This window comes from Lolium rigidum, chromosome 5 (genome assembly GCF_022539505.1).
Source record: "Lolium rigidum isolate FL_2022 chromosome 5, APGP_CSIRO_Lrig_0.1, whole genome shotgun sequence".
Lineage (NCBI taxonomy): Eukaryota > Viridiplantae > Streptophyta > Magnoliopsida > Poales > Poaceae > Lolium > Lolium rigidum.
This window is the reverse complement of record NC_061512.1, coordinates 244,101,962-244,125,662: the sequence shown is the minus strand read 5'-3', so window position 1 is coordinate 244,125,662 and position 23,701 is coordinate 244,101,962. Positions and strand designations below refer to the sequence as shown.

At 48.1% G+C, this 23,701-nt stretch overlaps 1 long non-coding RNA gene across 1 annotated transcript; it reads left to right on the top strand.

Annotated features, from left to right (window-relative positions):
• Nucleotides 1-20,132: 20,132 nt before the first annotated feature.
• Nucleotides 20,133-20,576, top strand: LOC124658136. Its single transcript, XR_006989027.1, has 2 exons — nucleotides 20,133-20,174; nucleotides 20,255-20,576. It is a non-coding gene; the product is annotated as an uncharacterized LOC124658136 (long non-coding RNA).
• Nucleotides 20,577-23,701: the final 3,125 nt, after the last annotated feature.

Genomic DNA, 23,701 nt, shown 5'->3' with positions numbered 1-23,701 from the left:
TCCGTATCCGTGACTTTCCCGTCGAGAGATTTAATCTCGCTCACTAAGTTTGTGATCTTCACGGAGTACTCGGCGATCGTCTCTCCTCGCGACATCTCCATCTTGTTAAGTTGACGTTTCAGCACACTGAGCACGTGCACGCTTCACCTTATCTTCGCCTACACGCATCTCCCTTATTGCTTCCCATGCTTCCCTCGTCGTATCATAATTTGCGAGAGTCATCACCATGGAGTGCGGAACAGACTGTGAGAGAGCAGCCACGGCGCCCTCGTCAACCTCGTCGTCGACCTCATCGGCGCCTTCTATGGCCTTCCACACGCGGAGGTTCCTGAGAATAAACTTCATCTTCGTGGCCCAAACCACATAGTTTGTGTCGGTCAGCATTGGATACCGAATCGGCACGCGAACTTGATCTTGGCATCATCATGAGAGGCTTGGCGCTAGCTTCCGCCGCCACCATCGCCTTCTTCGACGCCGCCGCCTTCTTAGATTCCTCGTCGTCGCTTGACGTCATCTTCTCTCGTTCGACTAGCGCTTCTAACTCGCCCAGGCTCTGATACCACGAAATTTTGACAAAAAGGACCTCCTGTCCTAGTGAAATGGCAGAAAAGACCACCTGCCAAAAATATTGCCAAAAAAGACCACCTTTCGGTGGCGGCAGTGCCAGCCAGGCGACACGTGGCTTCCTGCCGCCGTAGGCTGCAGCGGCACGTTTCCTGGCCAGACTCTCTTTCAGCCGCCGTCAAATAGTGTGGGCCATGCCGCCTCACTGCGTGGCGGCACGTTGACGTGGTGCTCTTGGCGGCAGGCCTGTCCGGCCAACAGCGCCTCGTGCGCGCTAAAACCTGAGGCCGTCAGTACCTCCCGCGCGTGCAGTGGCGCTGGCTAGAACCATAGGACATGCATCCCATTCCGCTCCAGAAAATGAGACGGCAACAATAGACTAGACTAAGGGCATCTTTAGCGGCGCGACGCAAACGGATTTTGAGCGACCGTTCCGTCTGACGTGACCGAAAATGCGTCTGGCACCACCTCCAGCGGCGCGACGCAAAGTGACTGGACCGTCCGCGGCGACGCAAACTTGACCCAAATATGCGTCAGGTTTGCGTCTCTACGGACACTGCGCGGATGCGCAAAGTGTCCGATCGGTCCTTGCACGGGCCTGCTTGGCAGCGGCACAACTGCTTCGTCTTTCGCGACATTACTTGCGGGAGGCGCGATGTAGCCTTTCCAGGGCCGCGTTAATGGCGCGCCTCAGCTTCCGCGAGCGTGCGCAGTTAGGCGGCGTTGAAGTGGCAAGACATTGAAGGCGAGATGGCGTCCGAGCCTCTTAAAGGGACGCTGTCGGCACCCATTTCCCGACCACACAATTGGTAGAGCCCACACTATCCACCCCACCGACGCCATGTGGAAGAAATGCTGGCCGTTCCGCAAGACCAAGAACGACCACGAGGCTAGCGGCTCCCGGTCCGGCAAGAAGGCACGGGTCGGCCGGTACGTCCGCGTCGACCTTGCGCGGCGGCTATCGGAGGAAAACCGGCCGGTACCATGGCCGGACGCGAACTCTGCCGGGAGGGGGCTGGTACCTCAACTTGAGGCGCGTGCCGGTCCCCCGTGCCGCGCGAGGGCTTAGAGCGGCGGGACGAGGTGCGCCGCCACCGAGCGATCTTGCCGTCGGATCTGCGGGAGGATCAGGCGTACGCGCTGAACTCCTACAACTTGATTTTATTCGGGACGTGGGAGTTCGACGCGCGACGCCGCGCTGGCTACCTCGGCGACGTGGACTATTTCGACCGCGAGATCGCCGCGGAAGAAGAAGAGAACGACCAGGAGGACGCGGACGAGGACGCGCGCCTCGCCTCATCGTGGATGATGACACCTCCGAAAGGAGGCACGGCTGGAGGAGTTGCCGACCTCCCCTCCGCGAGCGTCGACTCGCAAAGCTGGATGGCGAGCATGTCCCACATAGCGAGCTCGTTGAGCTCGTCGAGCTCGCTATTGGCCAGTGCCATGGCAATGGCCTCCTCCTTGCTAACGTCCGGCGGCTGGGTCTACTGCTCCTCGCCGCTATGCTGCTCCTCGCCGTTGTGCTGCTCCTCGTCGCTGTCGAGCACGATGAGCTCCGGTACGACCCAAGGCCAGTTGGCATCCGGGGGAGCGTACGCCGGGCGCGCCGCCGCCGGTGCTCGAGGTTGAGGAGGCTGTGGCGGCGGTGGAGGGGCCCAGTACTGCGGCTGTGGCGGCGGTGGAGGCGCCCAGTGCTCCGGCTGTGGCGGCGGTTGAGGCGCCCAGTGCTGCGGCTGTGGCGGCGGTTGAGGCGCCCAGTGCTGCGGCAGTGGCGGAGGTGGCGGAGGCGCCGCCGACTCCAGGAGCGCCTGTCGAAGTGCTTCATCCGCCGACAGGCCCGGCGGCATGACGGCGGTGGCGTAGCGGGGCAGCGGCGGCTGCACAGGCGCCTCGTGCTCGGAGACGAGGACGGCGACCTTCGCCATCTCGTCGTCCGTCATGTTGTCCGGGAAGTCGAAGTTCCGGCCCTCCGCGACGTAGTCGTCGTCGTCGTCGTACACGGCGTAGGATTCGTCGTCTTCGTCGGCGTCGTTGTGCTGCGTCTGCTAACGTCGCGTCCGCGCTCGCGACGACGCGTCGGCGCCTGGCGACGACGAGCCGGCGGTGCAGGGCCGAAGGGGTAATCCCTGTCGCCCATGAAGCCTGCCCTTCGTCTCCTGTCCGTCTCGTACGTACGCCAAAGCTCCGAGTCGATGGCGTACGCCGGATCGTCGCGGAGATCCGCCGGCAGATACCGCCTCCTGCGCCGGATCTCCACGGTCCGATCAGGCTCGCGCGCAGGTACTGGAGGGATAGGCACCCGGCGGCAGCTGAGCCGCCGGCCGCCGAGCAGCGCGCACGCCGGACCAGGCGTCGTCGCACGGCATCCATTGGCCGTGCATGAGCCTCCCCACCGAGACGGGGAGCGGGATCTTCTTGCTGCCGCTGCCGGAGGCCTCGAAGTCATTCTTCTTCCCCATGGCGCTGCGGCGGGTGGTGGTGGTTGTGGAGGTGTGGGCGAAGGAGCGACGCGGCCGATGGACTTTTATGGGCGGGCGCGCGCGGGATACGATGCCATTGAAGGCACCGCAGAAGCCCAGCCGCCGCCCGCCAGTGCGCGCGCAGAACAGGCAGACGCGCCATTGATGGCGAAGAGCTGCGGCGCGACGCGGAAGCGCCGACCGCCTGAATCGATGTCCTCGATGCGGACTCGGCTGCCGGGCGGGCCCGGTGGGGAAGCGGCGGACACTTTGCGCGTCCGCCGGCGTCCGCCGAGACGCAAACCTGGCGCATATTTGGGCCAGGTTTGCGTCTCCGCGGACGGCCCGGTCACTTTGCATCGCCCCGCTAGAACAGGCCCCAGACGCATTTCCGATCACGCCGGACGCAAACGGTCGCTGAGCGTCCGTTTGCGTCGCGCCGCTGGAGATGCCCTAACGTCTCTTTGCGTCGCCCCGTTGGAGATGCCTAATGACAATATAGAGACATGCAGATAATGGTGAGGAACTCGTGTGAGTGTTTCGTGGCAAGCCAAACTGAAAAGCCAAGAGACAAACCAGCCGGTAGAGGCAACTGGCCACGCAACCCTGCCGCCTCGAGACATTGCGGCATGGCCCATAGTGCAAGCTGACGCCTAACGGAAGGAAACGGCTGTAGACGTGCCGCCTCTGATGGTGGCGGCAAGCCTTGCCGCCATGTACTGCGGCGGCACCTTACACGTGTCGTCTGGGAGTCGTGCCGCCATACCGAAGGTGGTCTTTTTTGGCAATTTTATTCGTAGGTGGTCCTTTTTGACAATTCGTTGGGATAGGTGGTCCTTTATGTCAAAATTTCTGATACCACTTGTTGGTTTCTACCCTGAATCTTTACGAGCTGAAAAACTAGATCAAAACAAGAACTCAAGCAAACTTCACAGTCAGAGAAAAACGAATTTGGTGGTGCACAATGATCACACCTTTTCCTGGTTCTTTCTTTACTTCTTATAGGCGTTTACAGATAGGACTCCACGCCCAACACGGAACGGCAAAACCGAACCCAACACGACGTGATCCGGTACACAGCTCGTACACGGTTTAGATTCTTCACAATCTTTCCTAAATCCAACGAAAATTTCCTAAACGTAAGACTCTTAAACTTGGATGACAAGATTAATCATCAACAAAGATCATTAGTACTCCTGCTCACGATCTTGTGGGCGTACAGAGCTCCGTGTTCCTCTTCAGTAGCAGAAGATGCCCCCGTTGTAACGCCTGCTGCCTTGGGATCCGTAGCCCGTGTGGCAGGGTCATCATAGCATCGACATCGTTCGCCATGGCGTCCATATCACTTGGCCAAGACCAGTAGCCGTTCTCCGACTCATCATAGGTCAACAACCTGATTCCGATGATGCATGGATGACCGTTCTGCCACGCCGGATGATGGAAAAATATCGGTCGTTTGTTGACAAGAGGACACTCCACCGATGTGATCACCTCCGTCGCTTGATCAAGGCGTGCGTACATCGGGATCTTGTGGTGATGTTCCATGTAACTCCAGTACACAGCTCTGCTGTTGCCCGCCAGGTCGATGAAGGAGGTATAGCTGAAGGAGATGTAGCTGAAGGAGACATAGGCAGTGTTCACAGTCCTCCAGTCCTTGTCCTGTCCGATTGTGATTTATAGACATAGTATAGCTGCCGATATTGGCATGATCATGGGCAATGTGTTTATGAATGATCTTGTATTGCCCTGCCGTGGCGTCGAATCCGAAGCAATACGAACGAGCCACATTGCTCCATGACGAATCTGTGGGCAGCGGCAGGTTGGTCGCCTCGCCGGTGAATGGTTCCACGACCCTGATGATCTTCTGGAGTCTGTCGTGGAAGCAGAGAAGGCCATTGCACGTCCCTATCATGGCCTCCGATGCGCCGACGGCGAACCTTGCCGTGAGCCGCCAGAGCTCGTCGAAGAGGAACCCGCTGCCGGCGCAACCCTTGGAAGAGGGTACGAACACGACCGTGTGGGTCGGGGCGTGTGATCGGTGTACCATGTGCGCCTTGATGAAGGTTGGATCGGAGATTATGTCTCGCCATTGTTTGCAGACGATGCGGAAGCGGCGGAGGACGCTCGCCGGGAGGCGGACCAGGATGGTGGCGATGACGTCTCGCGACCCGAACACGGCTGCGGCAGCTTTGGCATCGGCGGCCGTGACCTGGTTATTGGAAGCGAGCACAGTCATTGGAATTGCGTCAATCTGAGACATGTGCTTGGCTGGTTCGTGTCTACCTGGGAATTTGATGGCTGTGGGGCTATATGAAGACGAGTAGAGCCGTCTGGGACGGTTTCTCGTCAGAATTGTTGTAAATCACCTGGACTATATATGGAGTCTATGGTAAGTTCTATGTATACTTGTAAAAAACATATTGATTAGTTATTTAGTTACGAAGTACATGAACAAACCCTGTTATATATATAAGAACATCTATTGATTAAGGGTTTGTAAGTTTTCTTACAATGATTATTAATCCAAAACAAACACATGATTTTTTTTCTCAAATTATAGAACGAAAACAACAATATTTTAGCATGAATTGTTTTTAAAAATTGATGCTAACTTAAACGGGAGGATAACAAAAAAAATGTTAATATGAAAGGACACGACCAGGAAGAGTTTTCCTCCTGGGTCGCCTCCGCTCGCGCGACTCAAGAGGTTCCACCGAACCATAGACGGACGCATGTGGTTGCCCTAGGAGTTGAAGACACATGTGGCGGTGTTGAGCCAAATTTAACCTAATTTTATATTTAATTTTTTTTAGAATATTAAAATGTCTATGCAAACTAGGTCCAAAATATACGGGATAGATCAAGGAGTATGGTTTGAGTTTTTCTGAAATTTATACAAATGTTATTCAAATACTCTAGTTTTTTTTGATAGCCATATCTTATAACATAATTCTAAACATTTAAATGGATGGGCATATTGGCTCAAAATTTCCCGAATTGATCGGGAAATATCGGTTGATTTTTTATAGTTCTTGTACATTTTTTTTGTTTTATAAACTTTGTGCTGGATTTGGCCAAAACCGGCATAGCTTGTCAAACTTTTATAATGTCTACAGAAATTATGGCTCAAATTTTCTTTGATTGACAACTGACGTGCCCAAGTATAGCGCAAAAGGAGCTGGAGACACCGTTGGGACATAGGCAAACGTGGTAATAGCTTGCCGTTGAGGCGGGAGTCGTACAGTTACGGGAAGATCAACCTCACTAGAATCCTGGCAGAAACGGCGAACGGGAAAGAACCGGTACTTCTCCGTGTCCGTGAGGTCCTCCTCCTCGCAGCCAATCTCAATCGACGGCTTTGAATCCCGTTTCCACCGGTAGTCAATATCGAGAGTCGACTCGCTGCTCTTTAAGATGGCATGGGCGTGAAGATCCCCTTCCTTTTGCTGCCGAAGCAGCAGGTGCCCCCGTTGCAGGGCGCGCCGCCCCCAGAGGCATTGCGTGACGCAGTAGACCTCGTGTGGCACGGCGTCGACGTGTTTCCACCAGCTGCATCCGTCCTCCAAGTTCACCTCGCCAAACCACCTGATTCCGATCATGTGCAGCAGGTACAACATGGGGGAATACTCGCAGGATATCACGCCATCGACGAGCCGGCGAAATCTGGAAGTGACCTTCTCCGTCGCCAGATCGAAGCGCACGTTCCGATACACATCCCCGTGGTGCTCCGTCGCGCGATGCACCGCGTACCAGTAAATGGTGGCTCCGTCGTTGCACGCTGGCGCGCCGTAGAGCACGCCGTGCCGCTCACCGCGGATGCGCACCGTCCTCCAATCCGTGTCCGCCCCGACCGTCAACACCTGCAGCTCTTGCTGCACCATGCTCAGTCTTGTGCTCGGACGAAAGAAGTACCCATCGTAGTTAACCTTCCCTTCGAAAGCACCGTGGACAATCTTGTATCGCCTCGCCCTGGCGTCGAAGCCGAAGCAGTACGCCGCGGTACTGCACGTTTTGGCGTTGGCCGTCGGCGGCAGAGGCAGGGAGATCGACTCGCCGGCAGGGCCGTACCTGAGAAAACGGGGCCCGGTGCGAATAAAAAAATTAGGCCCTTAACATAACCATTGGCAATTAGAAAAACACAGTTTTGTATATTGTATATTTATTATTAGGTTGGTGGTACGATTTTTTTCATAAATAAGATCTTATGGGAAAGCAATTTCAAAATTCATAAACACTTCATTATTTAGCAGAAACATGACATCGTTCTAGTATTTCTTGAGATAAAAATCTTCAATTAGTTCTGGCTAGGTATCCAACTCGAATTGATGCACCAGATTGCAGTAGTGGAAACAGCAAGGGGGTCGCTATATCGGAAGAAGCGAAGCACTGAAAAAAGAGATTTATAGATGGGAAATTGAGAAGAGAACACTAAATAATTAGATAGCGTATTGAGAATGCAGCCTGCACTGGACCTGTCATTGCATCAGCAGATTTATTCGGGAAAACCAGGACATAATCAAATCGGCGATGGAAGAGAGAACTGCTCGTTCTTGAAGAAGAGAGAGATGAGGAGACGTGCATGGGTTGGGGGCTGTGGTGCTAATCTGTGGCCAATTCCCACGCGTGAGTTGAGGGCTGTGGGTCAATGAATTTAGTAGGACCAATTAAACCTACCATTATGATCACTAAGTACTACTACTAATTAACACAAAATTGGAGGCCCTCCTATTTTGGAGGCCCTGTGCGGTCGCACATCCTGAACCTGCTTCCCATACGGGCCTGCTCGCCGGTGAATGGCTCCACGACCTTGATGACGCCGTGCGCGGAGACGCGGAAGCAGATTGGCCCGTGCACGTGCCAATCATCTCCGCGGACTGATCGACAGTGAACCTGGCCGTGACTCTCCATTGCTCGTCGAAGAGGAAGCCGCCACCGTTGAGCGACTCGTGGGCACCGTCGGCCGGTCTGCTTCCGGGATAGAACACGATAGTGTGGGTCGGTGCGCGCGACCCGTGGACCTGGTGCGCATCGATGAAGCTCGGGTCGGAGATGATGTCGCGCCACTCCTTGCATACGCAGCGGCAGCGGCAGAGGTCGCTGGCCGAGAGGTAGAGGAGGATGACGGCGAGGACGTCTGACGGGAGCTGCGCGATGCTGGCGGCATCGGCATCGGCGGCTGTTTTCTGCGTCTTAGAGCCCCGAGGAAGCATCGGGCCAACCTGAACCGTCAGAGTGCTCGCCTGCTCCCTCCATGGTTATTTCTTGGTAATATGTATGCGATTCCGTCACGATCTTGTGAGAGAGGCGGTTTCCAGTATAGGAATTATAATCGGAATCGGCGCTTTATTGTAGCAAGTTTAGAAAGTACTATCTGGATCCAATTGCAGCCTCATAGGACGACAACCTTTTAAGTTTTAACAATAACTAGTATAAATACATGTGCGTTGCATCAGGAGAAATAAATTTTCAAAAGTAGCAAACCATTCATGTTGGTCATATTTTCTCATAATCATGACCGCCATAATTATACCTAATTATGAGATTAAATTGTAAGCCCCACGCTGCCCCAGCTTCTCATATCGCATAATGGTGGGTTCCATCCTTAAATTTTAATAAGATATGGTTTTAAATGAATTTACATCTAGTGGAGACATTTATAGGTGTTCATATTTTTTCTATTAATGACGAGCACGATTTATCATAAGATCTTCTTGTGAGGCCCTCTACATTGTTTTGTAATACCACATAATTGTATTGATTGTTGGAGCCTCCTCTATATGCAATTTAAACTTTATATGCTATCCTCATATCGTAATTCCGCAGCTGTCAATGATTAAAAAAAATCAATAGATTAGTAGTTTTAAAAAGAGTTTTTTCTTGAAAAATGTCATGAACACTAATTTTTTGGCTTAAATTTGATGATTGTGCATAACTCTAGCCTTAATTTGAACCTTTTGAATCAAGTACTTTAAACTATGTTTTTAAATATACTATATTTTTTCCCAACTTTTTATCGTATAATTTACCTTTTTTCTGGTCCCTTCATCTTATCGTCATTTCTTCTTTTCAATCTCTAGTATTGTAACAATGAAACACGCTTTCCTTTGATCCTTTGATGTTTCCTTTCTATTTTATTGTTAAGCAGTCCACGATGCCTTGGCATTCGTCGGGATGGAAATTGGTCCCATTTCCACGCCATGCGAATTAAAGCGGCACGGCGTCCGTATCGAGTCACGACACACGGTGTGCAGCGCCTTCAAATCCTAGGCGTCCGGTACACAGTGGTCTGCAAATTAAATATAAGCTAGATTTTTGTCATAAACAAACATGAGGTAGACAATTAAAAAGGAAACAAAGCTAACCATCGTCGGGAAAAAAAAAAAGGAAAAAGGCCAAGCATCACCATTACCAGCCACGCTCCTTTTTTTTGTGAATGAGCAAGGATGGGGTCGGACACAACCTTATCTCTTCCTGAGATAGATCGAGAGTTTTCCCGTCCAATCCTTTTTCCTGCCTTCTTTCTCCTTCCCACGCATGGTCGCCGCTGTGCCGTATTATTTCTCTCTCCCGCCCCAATCCCCCAAGCCTCTCTCTTGCCTCCTTGTCGTCCTGCTGCGCTCGTGTTCCAGGGTGTGCGACCGGCTTTGCTGGAGAGCGGCGCTGCAAGCTGCCAGCGTTCGTGCGTGACGGTCTAGCAGCAGACCTCACCGTCGATTCGCAGCATCCGGTCTGCTAGTTTCGATTCGCTCCCCAACTCTCGGACCACATAAATATTTGTACTACTGGCTAATTTATGACCAGAATGATTCATATGGATAAAATATGTGGTTTTAAGTGAAATCTAGTAAATGTTCATGGTGCTGCCAATTACAAAGACACAGGTGTTTTTCTTACTGAACTTGTTAAAATGTTAGGAAGCCTACATTTTTTGGTAGGAGGAGATTTTAACATTATTAGGAAATCTTCTGCCAGAAAGAAGAAGAAGAGCTTGACTAAATGGACCTTTTATTTGAACGCAATTTTAGAACAATGGGGTTTGTAAGCGCTAGGACTTTCTAGCAGGATTTTTTCTTTGTTCACTAATAAGCAAAGGGCTTATATTGAAACATATCAGCTAGATAATAATTTATTGAAACATTAGTGAAGCTACCAAATTAGAACTTCTCATATACAGGGTAGAGGAAGCTTAGGATTGCAAGATAAAACACACACGAAGATTAGCATCAACCATCAGAGGCATCTTGCTCGTAAATGTGCACACAGGATTCTGTGTGTTGGCTACATCAATCAAACTTCTATATATGTGATATTTACCATCACATACTCCCAAAATATCATTACTAAGTGCTAATTAAATTACAGACGCTAGTTCTGAATTGAAAACCTGCAGATAGTACCTCTCACAATACTTGTACCAGATGGATCAAGGGCATATTTGATGGACCGTGTAGTTTGGTGTGTCAGAGATTGCACAGATCATGGAGAGGCGTGCCTAGGTACATTGCAAAGGGAGTAGGTGACACCGTTGGGATATATGCAAATGTGATAGATCGCACTGTTCGTGCGGGAGTCGTCCGACCTCGAACTTGCTCGGCCAGTGCCGACCCCGAACTGGGACAAACTGGTTTCTCTCGGCAGGATCCTCTTCCTTGGTGCCTATCTCTATCAGTTGCTTCGGTCCAAAATTGAACCACACGTAGAGATCACTCATGCTGCTCCCATTAATCTTTTGGGCGCGTAGAGCTCCATCCTTCTCCTGCAGCAGCATGCGACCCCGCTGCAGGGTGTGCGGGCCCGGGAGGCGCCGCCCGTACGCGACAGGCGAGTGCGGCGCTGGGACGTAGACGGCGTGCGGCACGGCGGTGACATTGCGCGGCCAGCAGCCGTCCTCCCACTCGCCGAACCACTTGATTCCGATGATGCATTGCCACGTCAACCAGTGCGCGGGGAGGCAAGATATCGCTCCCTCCGGCCTCCGGGCATCGACCTGGCCCCGGACCGACGTGATGTTCTCGGTGGCCAGATCGAAACGCACGTTCGTGATTGCCCCGTCTGCCGCCGCCTTGCTGTGCCAGTACACGGCTCCGTCGCCGCACGCCGGGAAGTCGTAGGATAGGCCGTGCACCGCGCAGGAGAAGGACACGGTCCTCCAGTCCGTGTCCACTCCGACCGTGAACACCTGCAGCTCCTGCTCCTGTGCGCCGCTCACGGTCGCGGCGGCGTCGAAGTCGACGTATACGATCTTGAATCGCCTGGTAGCAGCAGCGTCGAAGCCGAAGCAGTAGGCGCGGGCGCTGCACGTCGCTGGGGCTCCCTGAGGCGGCAGCGGCAGGACGATGGAGTCGCCGGCGAACGGTTCGACTACACGGATGACGCCTTCGCCTTGGAGTCTGTCGCGGAGGCAGAGCAGGCCCTTGCACGTGCCGATCATGTCCACCGAGGCATCGACGGCGAACCTGGCCGTGAGCCTCCACTGCTCGTCGAAGAGGAACCCGCCGCCGTTGAGCGGCTCTTGGCCAGCAGCGCCGTTGACTCGTCCCGGGTAGAAGACGACGGTGTGGGTGGCCGCGCGTGGGCCGTGGAGCATGTGCGTAGCGATGAAGACCGGATCAGAGATGGCGTCGCGCCACTCCCTGCAGACGCGGCGGAAGCGGCGGACGTCACTCGCCGGAAAGCGGAGCAGGATGCTGCCGAGGACGTCTCGCGGTATGGACGAGAAATTGGCGGCGTCCGCATCGGCGGCCGTTTTCTGCTTCTTCGAAGGCGGAGGAACCATCGTGCCAAACTGCCCTGAACCGATGGAGTGCCTGCATTGCTGGGAATATGTATGCGTCGCGGTGGCGAGCCTGTGATCGGATTCCAGTCGGAGTTGTAATCCCAGTCGGTATCAGGTTCAACACATATCTCGTTGACTTATTAGCTTACGATTTGACAACAACATTGTCATGGCTTGCCATCGTTGTGCTGATCTGGTATCCGTCCCAACCTCCAAGCCAATTCTATTCCCGTTTATTTCGGGGAATTAGCTTGGAAACCCCTCCCCACAGGCGGCAAAGATCATCCCCACAAAGGCCATGGGCCCGGCCCACTACACGGTAATCTTATCCTAGTTTCTTTATGTGTTTTTTCCTTTTATATTTTCTAGTCCTTTTGTTTCATTCATTTAATTAAATTTGAATAATATATTCTTTAAAATATTTATCATCAATAAGTTAATGTTTTTTAATCTCTGTAAAATAAAGTTCTCTTTTAAAAGCGCGGACATTTATTTTCAAATGCAAGTGTTTTTTTTACTAAATGAACTTCTATATTTGAGTAAGTGGATGTTAAAAGTTCCGTTGGCACATGAGCATCAGTGATCCCGATTTCTGAAAAAACATACTTTTAGGGTTTGAAAAAATCTAAGCTTAAATACGCAGATACATAGAAATATTCTAAAGGTACAGTAAAAATTAAGGAGAAAAATATGTTATATTATGAACTATATAAAAAGACAAATGTCTGACAAAAACTATCTCTATACATAGCCATAATTTTTTTTCATGTATCTCAAAATACAACATGGTTTCAATGAAACTTCTCACGAGTATTCAGGACATGTGTATGTATTCATGGAATAAATTTTATGATTTGTGAAACATAGAAATACATGGTTAAACCGTTCTCTGGATATGTCCAACGGCATTGCATGTGCATTAACAGTACCTTCAGACCTTCAGTAGACATCAAACCTAGTACGCCCCTTGCCGCCGGCGGTTACACGGCACTGGGCTGTTCCAAGGCATCGTTCCAAATTCAAGGTCGTAAACGTCGGTCGTCACGATTGATTCCTCAATCAATCACAATTTCCTGACCACCTGTCAGGCCGGTTCATACTTCATTCTCTCCAAGGATTATTAATAAATACTACCTCTGCTTTAAAATAAGTATCGCAACACTTTTTATATAAGAATGTACCTAGATACATAGATACATTCGGGATACATTCGTTTATATCTGTATGAAAAGTTGCGACCATTGAATTTTAAAACGGAGAAAGTACATATAAGTTATGACTTAACAGGCAGCTGGTCTGCTGAACTTTGCCCTGTATCCCTCGTGTATTTGTTATGTCTCTCTTCTTGGTCCTTTGTATTTCTAAGTTATTTTTTTTGATAATAGGTGCTTTATTACTTACTTTCTCCGTCTCAGATTAACAGGCGCGCACGTAGTTTAAGAAATTATTTTGACCATTATTTTAGTCAATATAATATGAAATATATGTCACACAAATTATATCATTGGAAATCTTTTTTGCATACGAATCTAACGATATATATCTTGTAGACATAAAAGTTATATTTTATTGACTAAATCAATGGTTAAAGTTTGTCTTGAACTGCGTGCGTGCCTGTTAAACCGAAACGGAGGTAGTATGATTTATGAAAAGCAATTACACACGGTCTCTGCATAGTTAAGATGCACACAGCCGTTCAAAAAGCCTCAAAAATCTGGAGTGATAAATAAAAGGCGAATTACATATCAAATATAAGTAGCTGTAAGACGTCTAAGATGAAGGCGAAGGCTCAATCCGTAGATTATGCTGCCACCCATGTAGGAAAAAGTATATCTCGCCGTGTCCTCCAACCGTGTATAGACCTCCGTAAAGAGGTCGCGGTTCTCCACCTTTTGCAGCGTAGACCACGAACGGAGAGTAGCGGTACATCTGTAGATAACCTGCAAAAGAGAACAATTCTTATCATTACACTACAACAATACAGAGGTTTGGTAACACATTCCTATAACACAAGAAAATTTGTGTTACTCCATAAAATCCTAGTAACACACTAGTTGTGTACACGATAAATTTGTAACACAAAGTACGAGAGATGTGAAAAGTGTTACAAAATTGTAACAGATTATTCAAGGTGTTACAAGGTAGTAACATATAGTTGGCGAAGATTGAAAAAGTGTGACTAGGTTGTAACACATAGCTCAGGAGGAATATAGTGTTACAAATTTGTAACACATAGGATGAGGTGCAAAATAAATGTTACCACCAAAATGACAATATGTGTCTTTTTTGCAGCAAAGATAGTAATAGTGCATGGTCGTTGATATCTTACTTCATATATATTGGTCTTTGGTTCAAGTGTCAAACAAAGCTTTTTATGCACTAGAGTAATAGTGCAATGGTACTTGATAATCAGGCCCGGGCCCATGGGAGTGAAAATTTTTGGGGCCCCAAAATATTGGAGTTTCTCTTTATATAGCATAAATACGGAATCTAGTGACACAACAAATTCAGCTTAGTTGGTTCCCACCCAAAGAAAGGTTGTTGGCTAACACCTAGGTTCTAGGTTCGATTGTGCTTGTTTTCGGTCTCGTAGTTTGTTTTCTTCAGTTTTTGCTAATCCTCGATTGATGCATGTGATCCAAAACTCTTAAATTCACATTAAATAATAATAACTTTCATTTTAATTTATAGATAGTAAGGTAAATTCAATATATAATGTTATTCTATTGATTTTATGGGGATAGTTCTTCTAATGTATTATCTATGTACATGTATTAATTGAAATAGCCTTACATGCTATAAGCTTTTGAGATTCTGAAAGTTTTTGTTTTCTATTTTAAAACCCCAATAGACCAAATGTCTCAAGATCATTAGATGTAGGTTATTTTCGGTTAGAACATCGGTCCGACTGGCGTTGAAAACTATATGGTCCTCTTAAATAGATATCAAGATGAATTTATCAAAAATTCAGAATCTAGACATCAACGTTTCAATTTAAACAACTATAAAAGACATATACATGTTATATAATTATTCATTAGTTCTATTTTTCTAGGGATATAGGGGCCCATATTAAACTTTCGAACAGGGCCCCGGTTTTCCCCAGCCCGGCCTTGTTGATAATCGTTGATACCATCTAGAGAATAGTCCGGTAGGTCACTCCGCAACTAATTAAATCAGAAAGTTGCTATGTCCGCTACACAACCATAGCCTTTTATTGTTCGAAAAAGTGCGAAAAAATATATTGTTCACAGGTGCTGAATCCGAAGAAATATATATGCACTACACATGGTTACCGGGTACAAACAACAAAATATGCACAAAAACATCTCATTGTATGGCATACCCAACCAGTTCAGTGCAATTGAACAACAATGCTACGTGACACCACAAAAATAATCAGATGAATTCAAAGGGGATAACTGACTGGTCCAAGTACTAGTTAAACTAGATGATGCCCCGCACGTTGCTGCAGGAATCATGTTTCGGCAATACTGATAGTTACAGTAAGATAAATGTGTTAAGGGTGTTGTATAGAAAATGACCATCATATTTAATAGAAAAAGTAAGAATAAGGCATAATGTTGTGTAGATTCATGTTTAATAGGAAGCATATAGAAAATGTTCATTTTATTCCAACTGAAAATTCTGGTAAAAATACTAAGCATCAACTCCAAATATATGCACTAATGCAATGGAAGGTGGAGGTTTGGTATGTCTGCTGCAAGTTTTCCTTTCTGTCTTCACAACAAATATTTTAGGATTAGGTTTCTACTTCTTCGCCACAACCTGTGTAGAAAAAATGAAAAGGATTTAGAACTTTTAAATTCAATTTGAATTCTACACCAAGTGAATTCACACAACGGTGACTACAAGAATGGCAACTATTGTTACCGTGTAGCCCAAACATAACAATGTGCAAGTCAATGGCATTTATATGTATCTAGTCACTGTAGCTATCAACCAATCAAGTCCTACTGGTTTGGAAAAAAAAAATCATGCATGTATGTCACTGTGTTAGACAATACTCAAGGGAAGGAGGAAATAACATAACAGATTGCAGCTCTCGGCAGTTAATTGTGATGGCACAACCCAGATCAGCTGAGATATCATGTACATACCATGTTATAGTGGAAAACTCAAGGAAAACGAAATTATATTGAAGATAAAAGATACACACTGGATATAGTGCTAGTATAAATGGAATGCCTGTTGAAGGGATCATATATAATGTTGGAAGGAGGGAAAATGACATAATACTACTGTAGAGATTTAACATCTTGATCTTCATGATCCAGGGAAGAGATGACCATGGCACATACCTTCATGGTTCTGACCTTCTTCCTTGCTTGAAGCAATATTAGCATCCACTAATGTCCCCTCGACATCTGTTCTAACCCAATATTGGTTGTTGTTTTTTCTTTTGAACATCTCTCCCAGGTGTGAAACATGGAATGGCTCCGTTTCTGTGTCTACTGCCCTTTCAACGCCAATGTCATACACATCTCTAGGCCTGGGCTGCTTCATTACCACAGACCAACCTGGATTATGTTCATCTTCCACATAGAACACTTGATCCGCCTGGTCAGGGAAAATAAAAGGCTCGTGCTCAATTTTATCTCCTTTGTGCATCAGATGTGAGAAGTTCACAAGTGTGTAACCATACTTGTCTTTCTGTATCCCTTCTTCAGAAAATACATCAATCCATTCACATTTAAACAACACCACAGAAAGTAAGTTTTAGAAAGACATGTTAAATCGATCCATCTGAGATGTATTACATCGTTGTCGACAATTGTTTGATGGATATCTGTACTTATTGATATTTTTTTTGCCCCTAATGTGGACGAGATCCACTATGAACTATGGTGTGCTTTGTAATGTCAAACTATGATACATCAGTATTCTACACCCCTTTCCAGTTACATGTTTTTTATTTTATTTTCTTTTCTTTTTTGCAAGCACTGAATACAAATGTTTCATTACTGTTTCCACTGTGCAGCCATATATCTGCTACCAATCCTCATTATATTTCGCAGGATGTTATCGATTCCTTTTTCAAGCATGTTTACATGCTACCGGATTACTATGTGTAGCTACAATAAAGGTCACTTCTCGTAGTACTAGTATACTGTCCCATCTTCTGTTTTTCAGTTACATCAGCTGAAAAAAGTTAACAACTAGGAGCGGTAATTTAATATTTTTATCGTGTATATTTTCTAGATGTTACTTTTCATATACTGTAATCATTTTTAGTCACATCATGTTACATGTAACGGTTTAGAATTCTGGTTTCCTCTAATTTATAGTCAATCCACAGCACCACCCTAGTTCTTTAAGAAAAGTTATCCAATGATAGGATGTGATCTATAATTAAGGTTCCAACACGCACAGATCTATATGATGTTCAGTAGATGTAACATGACATTGTTTTTTTCAGCATGTTCATATCTGAATGAATAAACAATGAAGGAGAATGAACATATCAAATTTAACTCCAGATCAGCAAAAATAATGGATGTAACTGGTAAAATTTTGTAGAGAAAAGTGGTGGAAAACTTGGACTTAATCTGTTCCCAATGGAGGGGGAGATTCTGTGAAGATGTGATCTACTCCGGTCTCTTTTGATTGACTCGGATTTAGTACAATTTTATACTAAATTTGAGTCAAATAAAAAGGACCGGGGAGTAGATGTTACTTCCTTCTTCTGTTTATGTTGTCCTTTACATGGTTTTCCCTTGTTCTATGAGATTTTGGGGGTGAGAGAAGAACCAGATGTAACTCAGAAATTTCACTGTTCCGGAGAAGAAAAGGGGATCCGATGCTGGTGGTACAGCAAAATCATATGCGTGGTAGGTAGAAAGAGGAGCATTTGGACCAATTGTTCCGTGCTTCGAGCCCTTCAATTGCTGCACACGATTAGCTCCACGAGCCAACCGGTGCTTTCTAATTCTGGAAAGCGTGAGATCCCGCGCAATACTATTTATGGTAAGTATACACTGGTCCGACCGACCTCGCGTTTGGTAGAAAACGAGGTCGACCTCGTTCTAGCGCGGCCCAATCAAGAAAACCTTTTACCCCAGCCAAGTATTCATCACTTGGTCTACGTGATCGCAGCAACCTCTTAATAGCTTCCAAATCCATAGATTTCACTGTGTGTTAAAATAGTGAAAATAGTTATTGCAATGGAAATTCTAAACGTGTAGTTCTAACTAACATAGAAATAACAGTGTTGTTCCAAGAAGTTAATAAAAGAACCGTGGAGAATCCTAAATCTAATATCCCGTGTGATTATGTATTACCTAATAGATCAGGCAGCCAGCTTGTACTTGCGCTTCTTGCTGAATAGCGACTGAGGAGAGCGGTTCCGGCAGCTCTGCCCAAGTGGATTCGCGCCTGCGTGAGCTCTGCCCAAGTGGATTCGCGCCTGCGTGAGGCAGGCAAAGTGCAGATTCTAATATGTAACTACAATGTTCGAATCACCATTAATCTGAATTTAAAAAATTATGCAGAATAGTAGAAACCTTTGCTAGATCACGTGAACGGGGGCGTCGTCGACAGCGGGCGGCAAGCGCCCTGGGATCCCGCCGGTGGCGATGTAGACGGAGGCAGGAGCCGTAGACAGAGCGGTGTTGTACTCCACCGATCCACGGCTGGAAGATGCGCTGCGGCGGGGGAGATTTCACGCGGCGGCCAGTGGGGATGGTGCCCTGAGTAGATGAGTTTGGGGACGGATTTTGTAGTGGACTTTTTATTTTTATTTATTTTCTTGTACGAACACCCAATGACATCGTATTTCTATACAATTTTATACATATTACTATCATAAGTGTTTCCAAAATTCAATATTCTTATTATTTTTCTATAAATAATGGTTTCTTAGGTTTTAAAATACTTGTTAGTGCAATTTAAGTTAATGCAATTTTAGGTCTAGTTGTCTTTGCTGATGAGAGGTGTCTAACCCTCCCACCGTCGTTGATAAACAAAAAGATAGCGGTCCGTTAATTAGCAGCAAACCGGCCAAAAGCCGATACAAATGCACTAATATTGTTATGGAACACGATGATATTGGGCACAACCACTGATCGACTTAGCCACATGCCAACAATCGGCCACACAGGTGAACAAGAGACATCTCCGACTTTGGCAACAAGCTCTCCAAGGAAAATATGTTGGGCTTGCGCCGACTGAGTCTTCTAGAAAAGCATGCCAACTTATCGCCATCATCACCACCCACATGGACATGCTCAACCGACTACCGAAGCCTGAGCCGTGACCCAAACTTTGCTCGACGCATCATCGTTGCCAAACTGCATGCAACGCCCTCGGGCAGCAGCCTCAGCAACATGCCAAGGAGGACGCGAACAACCCATCCATCACCCGATACTAAGGATTTGAGGTTCCCCCGAGCAAACTGCGGAATGCGGGAGCAAAACTCCACGATGACCCCCTAATAAGGTTCGTGCCACCCACGAGCGTCACTTTCGTCGTTGGCTACACTATATCCGGAACAAGTCGAAAAGGTCGGATCGACGAAATCAAAGATGTCTTGTAGCCGTTGCACGCTTGCGCCCTCCGTAGAATTCCCACTACGCTCCTAGCACTCTGATGCGCCGCGTACCAAGCAACACCTCCAATAAGGGATGCGACGCGACGACGCTGCTGCCCAGACTGGTCCTAGGGTTTCCCCGGTACGCACATGTACCTAGGCGCTTTCGGATCTTCACCGGCCGCCATTCATCCAAGCCTCCATCCGACACCTCCAGCGACGATGAGCTACATCTCCGAGCTCCCGCCTGACACCTCCAGCGAGGGAAAGCCTGCTGGATGGCGCCATTGGTGGGACAAAGCCCGGATGCCCAGCAGCGGCGACGATTTCCTGAATCTCAACATTACAACCTTTTTATTTTTATTTCTTCGCAGATGAGAAAGAGCGGTGAGAATCTGGATGAAAATTCGAGAAGAGTGCACAAACAAATGACTCAAAACAAGACTCCAAGCCATATGTCCTCAAAGAAGAGATGTCGTCCTTCGGAAGAGGTAAATGAACAGTATGTTCAAGTTGCATCCATGTCTCAGGTTATTTGTCTTTTTCTTATTAATGGTGGCTTTGATCCTACTGTAGATTCGTAATGCAGTAATTTTGAAATCTTCAATATATCCAAATAAAAGGCGCGTGGCATATGCAACTATTTTGGACGAGTAATTCAAAAACATTGGTTGGTGGTGTTGAGCTGGGCCGACAATTTACACATGTGCAAATTGATGAACCTATTGGCGAAGATGAGCGCTTGGTAAGAGAAAGGGAGAAGTGTGTGACAATCGGTGATGCTTTTTCCTCTGAAGTAACAATTGCTTGGCCTTCAGCATGTGTATGTTCGTTCAAGAGTTTTGTTGTTATAATATTTTGATATATTTTTATTTTCATATATAACTGTAACTTTCTTTCCAGATTGAGAAGTTCAGTGGATGACTTGAGAGTTGAAATTGATGCTTTGTCTAACCATGGAGTGAAGATGGAAAATATGTAGGATTGGTCTGAGAAATATCGAAGGGCAGATTGGAGCAGCCATGATTGGTGTTTTTGCATAGTCACGATGATATTAAGTATTTCATGTATTATAGGTTAGCTTAGTATGTTGAGAAATGTAGTAGTTTTTCTTAAATATGCATCGTCTATGTGTTCATTGTTATGAATGCTATGAAGTGACATGAAACACGTTGGTTTTATCTCCATAATGCAGTTCATATGCACGTGTTGCTCATTGTATGTATGATCCTTTTGTTATTACACAGGGTGGTATATGCTTGTCATTTTCACACACAAGTTTAACGAAATAATTTATCAATAAAATGCGAAAGTAAGGAATTCTAAACAAGCACCATATAAGTAAAACCAATGCATATTAAACATTGTGACTAACCGTGAGGTGTTACTGCAACTAGATAAACATGTTACTAAGTATGGGACAAACAAGAATAGCTATGTTACAATATATAGAAAAACATGTTACTATTAATAGTGAACTGTGTTACTAGGGCCCTATAGGCTCGCCCCAATCTTGAATAATTGTGTTACAGTAGTTGGTAATATGTGTTACCAACCGTGTTACTACAGACAAGAAAAACATGTTACTAAGGGTGTTACTACTGTCATAAAAAGATGTTACTAGAACTTAAGGTAACACATATAGCTTGTGTTACTACGGTACGTTTGTAACAGTTTTATGTGCTTATAGGAACAATTGTTTATGTGCTACAAAGACAACACCTAGTAACACGACATATAAGAACACATAAAAAAGGTGTTACTAGGAGGGTCAGTAACACCTTTTCTAAGCTATAGTAGCACATGACTGTGTTACTAGATCTCTGTCGTGGCGTAGTGTTAAAAACTTTTCATTCTACACAGCCATAGCGACTATATGATGGCAAGCGCTCACACCCTAATAAACGTTTTAAATCTGTGATCGATACCATGAAGCCAATTACCAAAGATATTAGCCACACTAGTCGGGGGATACAGATCAGATGCTACTTGGATGCATGAGCATATAGACCTGTCAAGGAGACATTGGAAGAACAAGTGTTTAATCGTCTCGTTGTGATGACAAAAACAAACTACATACTCCCATGCCAATTACGTTTCACAAGATTATCTTCGGTAGGATTACTCCTCGACGCAAATACCAGCCAAAAATCTTAATTTTCTGCGGTATTTTCATCTTTCAAATCTTCTTATTTCTATCAACTGGTATTTCCGGTTGGATAATTGCATTGTACAATGAACTTATAGAGAACTTTCCATTGGATTGTAAGGGCATGTCCAACACGGGCACCCAAATCCAAAAATGGACGTCGGATGGGTCCGTTTTGGTAAAACTAGCTCCCAACGCGTGGACCTAAACTAATAACGGACAGCTGCTGTGTCCGGAACGACCTAAAACCGGACCAAATTTGCGAGGCTTTTGGGGCGAGCCGGACGAGCGCGGGCGTGCTTTTCCATCCGCACATGTCCATTCGTGGCCCATTTGTCAGTGACAAAAAAAAGGCCCAAATAACTTCTCTCTCCTCTGCCTTCTCTATTTGCTATTTGCCATGGATACATCCATGGCTGCCCGCCGGAGTTGAGCTCGCCCGGCTAGGTTTCGCCGCCGCCCTCGCCTGGAGGTCCTCAACGCCGCCGCCTCCTTTTTTTCGCTGCTGGAAGTCACCGGAGCCGAAATGGACGTCGTGCCGCCGGACTCGATGCCGACGAGCCCGCCATGGCCGAGCCACGGCCGCGCCTCCCTGCCCGCCACGGCCGCGCCGCCCTGCCCGCCACGGCCAAGACTTGCCCGCGCCGCCCGCCATGCCGTCATGGCCGCGCCGCGTGAGGCAGCGTGTGGTGGAGTGAGTTGAGCGAGGCGAGCTCGATTGAGCTGATGCGTGCACGGCCAGAATCAGAGCGGCAAGAGAGGGAGCTTGCGGGCGAAACCAGGGGCTGCCGGGCGCGGCTTGGGCGTGGGCGGCGACGGCCTCGAGCTGACGAGCGCCCTGGCGGGCAGGGCGGACGCGCAGCTGCTGGGAGATGGCTTGGCGGGGCGCGCGGCCTGGTGGGCTGGTGGCGCTTCTCGCGCGCGTGGAGCTCTCCTCCGGCGATCCCTCCAGCCAGGAGCCCCCTCCGCGCCGCCCTCTCCTCCAATTCCGTCGCCGCCCATGGCCGCCTCGACGGCCGCGCTGCCCTCGCCCGCGACGGCCTCGACCCGGTGCGCTTCTGCATGCCGCTGCGCCGCTGACTGCAGGCTATGATCGTGCCCGCGCCACGGCGCCCGTCGGCAGAGCTGCGGCGTCACCTTCTACAGGCCGACCGCCCTCCCGGACGGCTTCTCCGTGTTCGGCCACAGCTGCCAGCCCAACAACCGCCCGCTCCACGGCCACCTGCTCATCGCCAGGGCCGGCGCCGACTCGACGCGCTCGCCCCTCTGCTCGTCTGGGCCTTCCACGCCAGCGGCGGGACCAGGGCTTGATCGGGCTACGGCCGCAGCGAAGCCTACTTCTGGCTCCCCGTGCCGCCGGAGGGGTACCGGGCCAAGAAGCTGCCGCCCCTGGTCCTCGTGCGCGCGACGATATGCTCCCGCGTGAGGCGCTCGTCCCGGCCGAGGTCGCCGTGATGCGCGTGGCGAGGGGCTTGTCGGCCAAGGTCGCCTCTGCCTGCCCCGCGTGCGTGTTGGCGCAGAGGTCGCTGGGGCGGGGACGGAGGCTGCCGGGTGGGGCTCGACGGGGCGGAGCTGGTTGTTGGCCAACTAGTACTAGTACTAGAGAATATGAATAGTAATTTGGGTCTCACTGCGCGTTGGGAATAAAAAAAGCCACAGACGTTCTCATCTGTCCGCGTCTCCGGAGGCCGACCCAAACAGCCAAAATCGGACGACCCAACGCGTCCGTTTGCGTCGTTGCGTTGGAGATGCCCTAAGTTTCCAACAAAATTCATCCTGCCCTTCGGACAACTGAATGGACTCCAAACGGAGTAGTAAGGAATTCCATGCAAGAAGTCTCGGGCCGATTAAATCATGTCTAAATGTCACTGTCGGCGGTGAGGTTCCATTACTAATACAATGGTATCACTTTTGCGACGAAGAATGTTGCATAACGCTAGATATTATTCAGAGAGAGGCCTATTCCCTAGTCATGTATCTGATGGGATTCGTAGCATAGAAAACAAAAAATTTCCTACCGCAAGAACGAAAACCAAGCCAAGATGCAATCTAGAAGATGGTAGCAACGAGAAGATCACGAGACTAACCCTTGAAGATTTCCAAAGCCTACGAGATTAGATCTCGTTGTTGCAGAAGATGATCACTTGCCGCTTTCAAAAGCGCGTAGAAGATCTTGACGGTGCCACAGTCGGGCAGCACCT